The 11731-nt window shown below is 29.8% G+C and overlaps 1 protein-coding gene and 1 non-coding gene across 2 annotated transcripts in view; both read left to right on the forward strand.

The window, feature by feature from the left end:
* The window catches only part of LOC142326205 (uncharacterized), a 385017-nt gene that overhangs the window by 228993 nt on the left and 144293 nt on the right, over nucleotides 1–11731 (forward strand). The window lies entirely within an intron of this gene.
* LOC142327143 (5S ribosomal RNA) lies at nucleotides 8012–8130 on the forward strand. Its single transcript, XR_012756933.1, has one exon. It is a non-coding gene; the product is annotated as a 5S ribosomal RNA (ribosomal RNA).

The raw sequence follows: 11731 nt of genomic DNA on the forward strand, positions 1-11731 counted from the left end.
CTTGTTCTTGAGAATGACTTTGTTTTTTTTTAAGATCAAATTGTTGGATATTCTATTATCGTTACTGTTCTGATTATGATTTTATATATTCATCCTTTTTCTTTTCGAATGCCATCTCTGTGTCGAAGTTTGGCAATCATCATGTTGATTTTAATTTTAAAAGTTTGCTACTCGGAACAGATACTCGATGGAAATCTATGCTATTATCAGGTTACTTACTTCTCTCAACGTCTTTTTTAGATCTTTCCCTGCTTTATCATTTATAAAGTCGCATATTTTATGCTTCGTACAATGTAACCAAAGTATAACAACTTCCTGATCTTAACGGTTTACATAATTTCTGCTTATTCTCCATTCTTTCGAAAACGTTATCTTTTGCAAGTCGTTGTTCAAGGTATTTTAAAAATCTTTTCTACAGACCAATATTTTACATTCCTAGAATTTTTCAAGGATTAGCAAATTCAGGATCTTTTGTTCCGTTTCGTAAAGAAGAACAGTGAAGACGTAGGGAGGGATCTCACGAAACAAACCTTCAAACTCAAGCTCAGAGATCTGCCACACAGTTTCTTTTTCATCTTAATGAAATTACTCGCACTAGCTCAATTCTTTCATTAATGAAGTTGTTGTTGAAATTGTTAAATGCTCCTAAATGTATAAAATTCTTAATCCGTTTAATATTACTTCCATTTATGATGAGAGGTTTGTTACCATTAAGTTTCTTTGAGATTCTTCATTAAAAAGTTGTGTTATTCAATATCAATCCATACCCATCCTGTTTATCAACCTCTGGAGATTCTCAATACGTACCGAAAAAATCACAGTACTGTATATTAATGTCATTGACTTTAATTCCACTCCATTTTCCAGTCGAGAGATTTTTTAAATTTATATTTACCCTTGCATTTCTCCTCTTCTGATTCGTTTTCCTCCGATAATTGTGTAATTTAGTAGTGATACATTTTGGTTATAAAGGTATTTCAAATTGAGTGCAAAAGATTTTTCTGATAGTGGTGGCGCCGTTGATTTTTTTTAAATTTTTCAAGCGTCATTTATTTTCAGTAGTTCATGATAAATCATCATGGAACGCTTCAGCCCTCAACATTTAAAATACATTAAAATTTATTATCCAAAAATGAAATCTGTTACAAGTTACATATGTAACTTCCCTATATTTATGGTGTGCAAACCACATATCATCGTTCAGTTAAAAACTTCGAAGAAAATTTTTCCAATTTCGTGTTTAAACACAAGTCCACAAAAGAAACCCAAGAAGGCAATAGAATATTGCTGTTTAAATGCAAGTGTTCGTGAAAATCGAGATTTATTAATTTTACATCGTTCGCAAGAATTGGGGCCTTTCTTCAACATGACAAATTTTGCGTAAATATCATGGTATACACCTATATAAGATTCAACTAAATCAAGAATTAAAGCCAGGGGACCGTTCTTTGCGTCGATTGTTTGCAAATTGGACTGTATAGCAGAACGAAGTGGATCCAAATTTTCATTAAAAAAATCATCTTTTCAGATGAGGCTTATTTTTGACTTGATAGCTTTGTAAACAAGCAAAATTGCCGTATTTGGGATGATTCCTATTCACAAATGAGTCAACAGCAACCATTAAATTCGGAAAAAACCCACTGTTTCATGAGGATTACGGCTAGTGTCATCATCGGGTCATTTTTTATTTGAAAATAAGCAAGGAAATGCTACTACAGTAAATGGTGAACGCTTTCGAGCTACAATTCGTGATTTTTTGTTTGCTAATTTGGAAAATTTTGATTTGAATTAGTTGAAATTTCAATAGGATGGTGCCAAATGCCACACAGCTACTGAAAAAATTCATTTATTGCGTCACAGGTTCGATGAAAAAAAATTGAAACGTCTCGCTAATTCAGACGTTTCAATTTAGGGACAGCCAGTTTGTCATGTCGGACTTATCAAATGCCATTTTTTTCTGTTTAACCTCCGAGAACACCGTCAGTTATTACTTCAGAGGATGAATGAGGATATGTACGAGTGTCAGTGATGTTTAGTCTTATACAGTCTCAGGTCGACCATTTTTGAGATGTGTGGTTAACTGAAAACCAACCGTCAAAGAACATCGGTATCCACGATCTAGTCATATATATATATATATATATATATATATATATATATAATCACGATCAGATGCCATATTATAATCAATAATGTATACGTATACATTCTCATAAACATGTAAAAATCTTTGGACTAACAATTTAAATGAGAAAAGAACCTCCCCTACTAACCTGTCCCCTCGGTACAGTTTCACTTATATACAAATCAAGTTTTCTCGTATTCTGCTGTAAATCCTTTAAAAAAAAAGGTTTTTAACATGTTAAACATCAAACTTATTATACGGTTATACATTCCTTATAATTCACTTACGTACTTCAGGCAAATAAATACTTTCTGGGATATATAAATTACTTTTCTTCATAATAAATGCCTAAAACTTTCTCAAAAAACTTATTTCTGAAATTTTCTTAAAGGTATGTATGTCCTTTGGTTGTTGAAGTGACGTAATTGTATGCAAGTGCTGATATGGATCGAATCCTTGAACTTCATTTGTATATTAAGTAATTTAGAAGTAGAGTACTTTTGAATTTTTTTTGGGGATTCGAACACTGGTTCTGTAGTTCTAAGAACAGAAACACAACGAGTAATTATTTATTAGCCTTAATTAATCTAGAATTATTGATTTTTTTAATATTTTTATTTGTCGTTAGTTTTTTATTTCTAAAATAAATAACATTTTTTAGGTAGGCATCTCGTAAATCTTATTAAAGTTATAAAATAAATAGATCATAAAGTTAATAAAATATATATGTTTTTATTACATTTAAAAAGAAAATTTTATTTTATTTTACTACATAGAAAACAAAGTATATTAAAATAAATAGATGTCATTCGTTTATATTCATCTTTTTTAAAAGAACATTTTTTATTATTACATACGATATTTTATCAAAAGTTGAAATTATTGAGGTGATTCACGTGGGCGTATCGAAGGAAATAATAGAAAGAGAGATCGTTATTCATAAAGAGAAAGCGAATATAGCCAGTGGAAGGAGGAGAAGGAAAAAGGAAGGTTGAACTAAAACCGGGCTTTATGAGTTTGTGATTTATGTGAAGTAGCCACAACAGAGATCAATATTGCCTTTGTTGGTAGAGTGTAATGCTCTGGCACGCTCTTAAAACTGTTCCATACTAAAACTCTCTGCTCTTCGTATCTGTATAGATAGGCCCGTTGGAATAAGCTTTTGCTTGTGCATCTTACATGACCCTTTAGTTAACACCACTTCCTTTGTTGATGTAGAACTACTTATTCCATGATATATAGCGTGCTTCCGTTTAAGAAGGGATAGATTTATAAGTTAAAATGTACAACAGAGTTAAAACTTACTTATAAAATGAAAGAAGAATTTAAAAATAATACACTACGTTAATATACAAATCAGGGAATAAAAAAAGTAATATGATACTAAAATTCGATCTTTAAATTGATAAAATATTACGTTAAGGTCAGCATTACCTTTAAGAGGATTTAATAACATTCGATCTGCAGTTTAAGGATTGAATCGACAAATCCAGCTTAAATCAGTTTGAAATGTTAACCAGATGAACCGATCCCCAAATTACAAAACTACAACGGTATTGTACTTAGGGAGATTAGAAGGCTCGGCTTTACCCATAGGCAATGCAACCCATCAGGCTTACTGTGCAGCTACCGGACAGGATTTTATGTCCCTGAACAGGTTTATACGTGTTCTCCTCAGGTCACTCCATAAACACATCGATTTTGCAATTTCTGCATCCTCAACATTATCTTATTCCTGCTTCCTGGTTCATTTCAAAGACTGAAAATTTTAAATGATGAAAGAATTAATAAAATAATATTTTATAAAATGATTTACAAACAAAAAAAGAATATGTGAATAGTTATTTGTAATGAGTGTATGACTTTTTCAACTCGTATATGATGTATTCTCTTCATTATAATGAAATAGTAAGTTTATGAACGCTATTGTTGACCTTTGATGTAAAAGTAACGTTATTCATAGTAACTAAAATCATCTATTACGTTTTTTTTTTAACTTCCGGTTCCACCGTTAGATATTGCTTCGGAGGATGAGATAAATTATTTTGTAGCGTGTGTAAAAATGTCATGCCTGACTGGGATTCGAACCCGAGACCTCCGGATGAAAGACCGAGACGCTACCACTCGCGCTACGGAGGCCGGCTCATCTGTTAGGTTAAATGTGGTAAACCATACTTACTAAAGTTACCTATCAATTATTATTTATTTTTAATTTTTCTCATCCACTTGATATAATTTGTATAAATTTTTCCCTCTTTTAATTAACTTAATCATTTTTTCAAGAAATTTGTTTTCAGGGTTTCTCATTAATTTAATTTTAATTTAAAGTAATAAAAGAAAAATAAAGTAAAATAAAAAAAAGCTCATAAAGGTTGTTATTAAAAAAAAAAGAAAAAAGTAATTTATTTTTCTAAGAAAATATTAAAAGATATTAGTATATGTAAGTTGTTTGCGCTTCGCTGGGTTTTTTGAACACTTCTAAATAATAATATTCACTTTACTTACGCGTACCGTTTTTTTCATGTCATTTACTTTCGTTCCTTCCTCTTGAACGTGGAGTAAACTTAGAATTCCTAAGGGAGCCAACAAAATTGGTCGATATGAAATAAAGTAATTTTCTCTTGTTCCATAATATGTCATCGTGAAAGACCGGCAAATGTGGACGTTCTCTTGTGAATGTCAACAGATGCCAAATATGTCGGTGAAAAACCGAAATATTTACTTATTCGGACTTTTGCCGGTATGTGTCGAGATTCAGTAAACACTGATGGTGAAAGTTGAATACAAATATTAAAAAAAAAAAAAATTGAATAAAGGGCAAACCATATGACCATTTATTTGTATCGTTATCGTTCTTCCATGCAGTTAACATATTCTGTTTATCCTGATTGACCCTTTTGATTTATAAAATGATGAAAATTTTATTAAATTTTATTTATAAAGGCGGTGAATTTGATTAATCGCCATTGGAGGATAGCATATATATATATATATTTGTATATTTAACCTAAGCGAGCTTAGGTTATGTTTAGCTTAAATTTAAACTTCCTTTTTACTTCCTTTTAACTTCCTTTTACGAAGTAAAGGAAGCATTGTGATCGCAAAAAAATTTCAGATTTCAATAGAAATTTGACCATTTTGACCATCTCTTAATCCATTTTCAATAGTTTCAGCGTGAAGTCTGTACGTACGTAAGTGTGTATGTATGTATCTTGCATGATTCTAAAACGATTAGCCGTAGGATGTTGAAATTTTTGATTTAGGACTGTTGTAACATCTAGTTGTGCACCTTCCCTTTTTATTGCAATCGACTGACCAAACGTGTCCAAAAAAGTCCAAAATCCAAAAAAGTTTAGATTTTGAACTTTTTCTTAACTGCAATAATAAGCCCTTATTGAAAAGTTTTTAACGATATATCATAAGTGTTACTTATTTTCATTGGTTCCAGAGTTGTAGCCAAATAACATTTTAATTAACGAAAAATGTGGATCTTACAAAAGGAAGGCACAAAATCAATCGGGTCGAATCAGACTTCATCTCCTTTTTTTTTTGTTAACCGTTTTATTTAATTTAAATATATTGATCTATTAATAATTATTAAACTCTGATAGTAAAAAAACTTTTACAATAAATAATAATTCAATAATAACAATAAAAAATATCAAAAGTTATTAATGAAATAAAATTTTATTTACTTTTCATTTTAAAACAAATGTGTATATGTAATTTAATAGGCGTACAAGAAAGTTATGTGGTGTCCACATCAAATTTTTTTAAGAGGGTTTCTCGTAATCTACATACCTTAGAGAATGGTATTGAGTGATTTTTTTTTAATTTCTCGTTCCGACCCCCATAAGAGCTTATCTGTGTTTGTCGACATATACCGGCGAAGGTCCAATAAGCAAATATTTCGGTCTTTCACCGACGTATTTGGTATGTGTCGACATTAACCGGAAATTTTTGACATTCTCTAATTTCTTTCACGGAATCATAAATGCTACAATTATTATGGAAGAGCCATTGAATTAGTAAAAACGTTTCTGTTATTAAATATTAATTTTTCTGTTTATATATAAATATATATATATATATATATAAAATACATAATTATATAATTATTTATATTAATATACAACTAATATATGTATTTATAAATTAGCACGCTGTTTCCTTTAATTTCTGTTATTTAACGTCAGGGAATTGAAATTGTCAGGTAATTGTTCCATTACGGCAATCCAACGTTGAAAAAATTGTTCATGTAGGTAATTCCTAACATGTAAACCCCAATGTGTTGGTAATCTTGTTGTAAGTAAAAGTTGGGTTGCCGATGTTCAATCTGTGGTATTGCATGCTTCTGTAACATGTATAGATTACTAGCGCTAGTAACCATAGGCTTAAGAAGAATGGTCAGATTATTTCTTAAGCAGTCAGCACACACCAAAACATTAAATTTCGGGCTATCACGTTTTGTTTGTTGAATGGCAGGAGGGTTCTCGCTACCACAAATCCGATAATTATGAAGGTTAATGACTAGAAACATGGGAGGTAGCTTTGTCAGAGAAGATTAATTATTTTAAAAACGCGTTTTCTTCGTTCACTTTATCAAAATTGTCAACGGAAAAATTGTAACCGTGTGGTTTATAATCAGCTTCAATTGCATCCACCGACTGAATTTTGTATGCATGAAGTTTTAGACCCTTCACATTGCGATATTCCCACTCTAAACTCGCACGAGTCGATTTACCCGGCCTTCTCTGAAAAGTTTTTTTTATTCGATCCATAACTTCCTCGGAGACGGGAATTCTGTAGCACCTTTTTATTGTGTACTGGATTTCCTGTACCTTAAACTGTGATGCCAACATTTAATTGAGTCTTTATTAGGAGGATTACGGTCGTACTATAAACGAAAACGTCAATGAATACTGATAACAGATCTGCTTTCATGAAACCATAGTACGCTTATTGCTTTCTCCTACACGGTAGCCATTTCTCAACTGACGATCCCCCTTTCGTTAAGTCGCGCCGGCGTATTCATTCAATGTCATAAGTAATTCTTGTATTTCCACTAATGTTTGAAAAATCAACACATGATACATTGCTTTATTCATTTTTTATTAACCTCTAAAACGTGCTGAATAATTTATGTTCACCCTGCATATGTGCATATTTACATGGAATCACAATTTTAAAACTGAACTGAAACCTAAATTATTTTGCTTAAAGTATATAAAAAAAATTTTCGCGATACGGTTATTAAATAACTTTTTTTTAATATTAAAATCGCTACAAATATGAAAAAAAAATTGAAGTAGAAAGTTTGAAATCGAGTTATAAACGGAATAATTTCTTCAACTTGTTTTTATTAAAATCTGTTAATAAGATAATTATATATTATAATAAGATAATATATTTAAATATATTTGCTTTATTGTAATTTCCGTGTATGAAAATTCGACAAGACACATTTATATTGACTTTTTATATCTTTGTTTAACCTCCGGGTCCACAGTTAAGTATTACTTCAGATGAGATGAATGATTTGTAACATGTATGAAAATGCCATTTCTGACCGGAATTCGAACCCGGGACCTCCGAGCGAAAAGCCGAGAAACTACCACTCGCACCACGGCTGCCAGCTGACATTTTATACCGATTCACTTTTTTTTTGTATGTGTAGAATGTACATAAACAAAAAAGTGATGTTGATAAATAAAATAATAAGTAATTAAGGTAGAGAATTAAATAATTATTTTTCTATTCATGATTATCGTTATTTGATATGATGTGATTACACTAGAGATAATTTTCAACAGTTTTTTGTTTCAATATCTTAATTATAACAATATCAAACTACACTTATGTAGAGTAAAATGTTAAGTTGTGTTTGCCAACGGCCATACCATGTTGAACACACCGGTTCTCGTCTGATCACCGAAGTTAAGCAACATCGGGCGCGGTTAGTACTTGGATGGGTGACCGCTTGGGAATACCGCGTGCTGTTGGCTTTTTTTTTTTCTTTTTAATATAGAAATTAGTTTTCATTTTTACTTATAAATATAATTATATAAATAATACATACAACACACACACACACACACATTTTTATTATCAATAAAATTAAGAATAAAATATTCATAGATTTAAATTATTTTTCACACTTGCTGAACAGCAATTCAAAGGCAATGTTTACTTCATTTCAAACAAAATGTAATAAAGAAAAGTTCTCCGTACATTCCTTTAAAAAAAAAGAATTAGTAAAATTGCTGGAATATAATTCAATTTTGTAGTTAATAATTCTGCACAATTATAGATAAGTATTACCAGGTTCTTCAAATATTTTATTACCATACCCAGAACTATTTTATATAGGAAGGCAGTAATATTAAATTTGTAAATTAACTTTTTTTATGTAAATCAATAATATATTTTTACACTAAAAAATATGTCATGTTATTCTCATTCAACGACTCTTAGGTAATTGAGGGCTATGAATCTCTGACCGTTGTTAAAAAGTGACAAAATTTTGGTACAAAACTGATTTTTTAAAGAAACTATTACGCTGTTTTAACCTAATAATTTTGATTTAAAGTTGGAAGTTTTAAGCAGTTCTAGAAAATTAACTCTTCAGTGTTATATATTTATTTAATTGTACATTTATGTATAATAAATATACTCATACTTTAACTACCATAATATTAGAAATATTATTATTGTTTCAGCCTTCTTCTTACTTATTTCGTATACTTTTAGTACAGATAATTTTTAATTTATTTACTGTGGAAGTGTTCAATAGGTTTTCAAGATGAGTAATTACGTTTAAAAATAAACCATCCAAATCATACGAACTAAAAAAAAAGTAATAACAGTATGTAAATAGTAAATATATAAATTGCAATCTACCTTTAGTTGTATCACTGAAGAATATTAAAGAGAAATGGGCATAGAATGCTATCTGTTGTTGCTACTGTGGAATTTCAGTATTTTTTTGTGTTTTTAAATAACACTTAAGTCATAAGCATAATTAGTAGAAGTTCAGAAATATTGTTCTAATTTTTGCAAAATCTTTTTGTTTTCGAAGTAGTATACATACAATTCTAATATCTCTCAAATTTATTTTATACAATCTATCAATTAATAATTTTCTATTTAGTTTCAAATACCCAAATACGTTCCATAAATACAATTATTACAATTTCATCATTAATGACTCTAATTCTCAAATTGTTTAAAACATATATTGCAGTTTCATAAATATGGTGTTCCCTAAAACGTGATTGATTATGTTTTATGATATTTTCTGAAACAAATTGCCTTAGTTATTCGATCGATTGTCTGATCCTCTGATTCATGGATTCTCTGATCGAAAAGATTATAATTTCCGTTAGATAATTTTCTTTGAGCTATTTATAGGTTTAAGATAACTTTCTTCTCTTTCTTTTTCTGTTTAGTCTCCGGAATTACGTAAGGTATTACTTCAAAGGATGAATGAGGATGATATGTACAATGAAGTGTAGTGTTGTACAGTCTCAGATCGATCATTCCTGAGATATGTGGTTAATTGAAACCCAACCACCAAAGAACAATGGTATCCATCAAGGCAAGTTAACTTGCTTTCAGTAAGATTTTCCTGCTAAGGTTTAAGTCTAATACACGATGTTTTTAATTCAACACTCTCTCCAATTAATATATTATAGTTTACGATATTTAAGAAAAATTTATTAAAAGGTTCTATATTATAATTAATTAATGAATAACTAATATTGTCAAAATTACGTAGATAAGTTGTTCATTTTACTAATTTTTTTTTAGTCCATAATTAATGATGATTTAGGAACTAGTTAAGGAAGTTTATAAATAAGAAAACAAATAAGGGCTTACAGTTAATAATAATTTTTATTTGGTAAGTTGTAAATTTTTTTTTGTCTTCAGTCATTTGACTGGTTTGATGCAGCTCTCCAAGATTCCCTATCTAGTGCTAGTCGTTTCATTTCAGTATACCCTCTACATCCTACATCCCTAACAATTTGTTTTACATATTCCAAACGTGGCCTGCCTACACAATTTTTCCCTTCTACCTGTCCTTCCAATATTAAAGCTACTATTCCAGGATGCCTTAGTATGTGGCCTATAAGTCTGTCTCTTCTTTTAAACTATATTTTTTAAGTTGTAAATAAATAAGTTAAATTGTAAGGAACATTTTAGTATCTGAATTTAAAAGCAAACTATCAAATTATACTTTATGTGTACTAAAGTCTTGATTGTGTCATATCCATCGTCCATGCCATGTTGAATATATTGGTTCCCCTCTAATCATCAATGTTAAAGGAATGTTGGGCACGGTTTTTAAAAGTTGGATGGGTGACTACTTTGGGATTACCCCGGTTTTTTGGAATTTTTTCTTTTTTTAATTAAAATTAGTTTATTTTTCAGTGTAAACATTTCCTTATAAATTATTAGTACAAGATATTTATACAGTTTTTAACCTTTTACTTATTGATTTAATTTTTTTTTGATATACGAGTAGTTTTTTGAGTGAGAACAGTTTTCAAATTTACCTCAAGTTTACAGTTTAATTAACAACCCCTAAATAATAACTGTTCTGATAATATGTTATACTGTTCTAATAACTGTTGTAAATATTATGCTGATAATACAATTACTAGCACGGTGGAATTATACTTTTTAATAATATTTATTAATATATCAGCGGTAACCATGTTTGAGAAATTGGTAATTAATTTTCTATGCAATCCTTGTCGGAGATGGTTTAAATTCTTTCAAAAATATCTCACATGATTTTAATTATGTTTTAATATCTTAAAAGACCGTTGCAGTGGAATGAATTACTGATGTATTTTTACTTCTTTGTATAAAGTAAAGGAAGTATCGCGAAAAATTTCGATTTTCGTATTTCAATGGAACTATTCATTTTGACCATCCCTGAATCCATTTTCACTAGTTTCGGCGTAACGTCTGTACGTATGAACGTCGTATGTACTTATGTATCTTTGATAACTCAAAAACGATTAGCCATAGGATGTTGAAATTTTGAATTTAGGACTGTTGTAATATCTAATTGTGGATCTCCCCTTTTTATTGCAATCGACTGGATCAAAAGTGTCCAAAAAAGCCCAAAATCCAAAGAATTTGTATTTTTTGTATCCAAAGAATTTGTATTTTGGACTTTTTCTTAACTGCATTAATAAGCCTTCATTGAGAGCTTTTCAACGATATATCATAACTGTTTTTTATTTTTATTTGTTCCAGAGTTATAGCCAAATGAGAGTTAATTAATGAAATATTTGGATCTTACAAGGGGACGGCACATCGGTTCGAATCCGACTGCATTTCCTTTCTTTAACACTTTTTTTTTTTAATTTAAATATATTGCTTTATTAATAATTATTAATCTTTGATTATAAAAAAAAAAAAAATGTGTATACGTAATTTAATACACGTTCAAGGAAGTCATGTGGTGTCCACATAAGATTTTTTTAGCTTTAGTAATTAAGAAATATATTTACATCTTTTTATTTATTTTTTCCTGTATATTTAAAAGTAAGTAGGTTTTTGCCGCTTGTGAAAGGCTATAATTTAAGTTGTATC

Source organism: Lycorma delicatula, chromosome 6, assembly GCF_047948215.1.
Source record: "Lycorma delicatula isolate Av1 chromosome 6, ASM4794821v1, whole genome shotgun sequence".
Taxonomy (NCBI): Eukaryota; Metazoa; Arthropoda; class Insecta; order Hemiptera; family Fulgoridae; genus Lycorma; species Lycorma delicatula.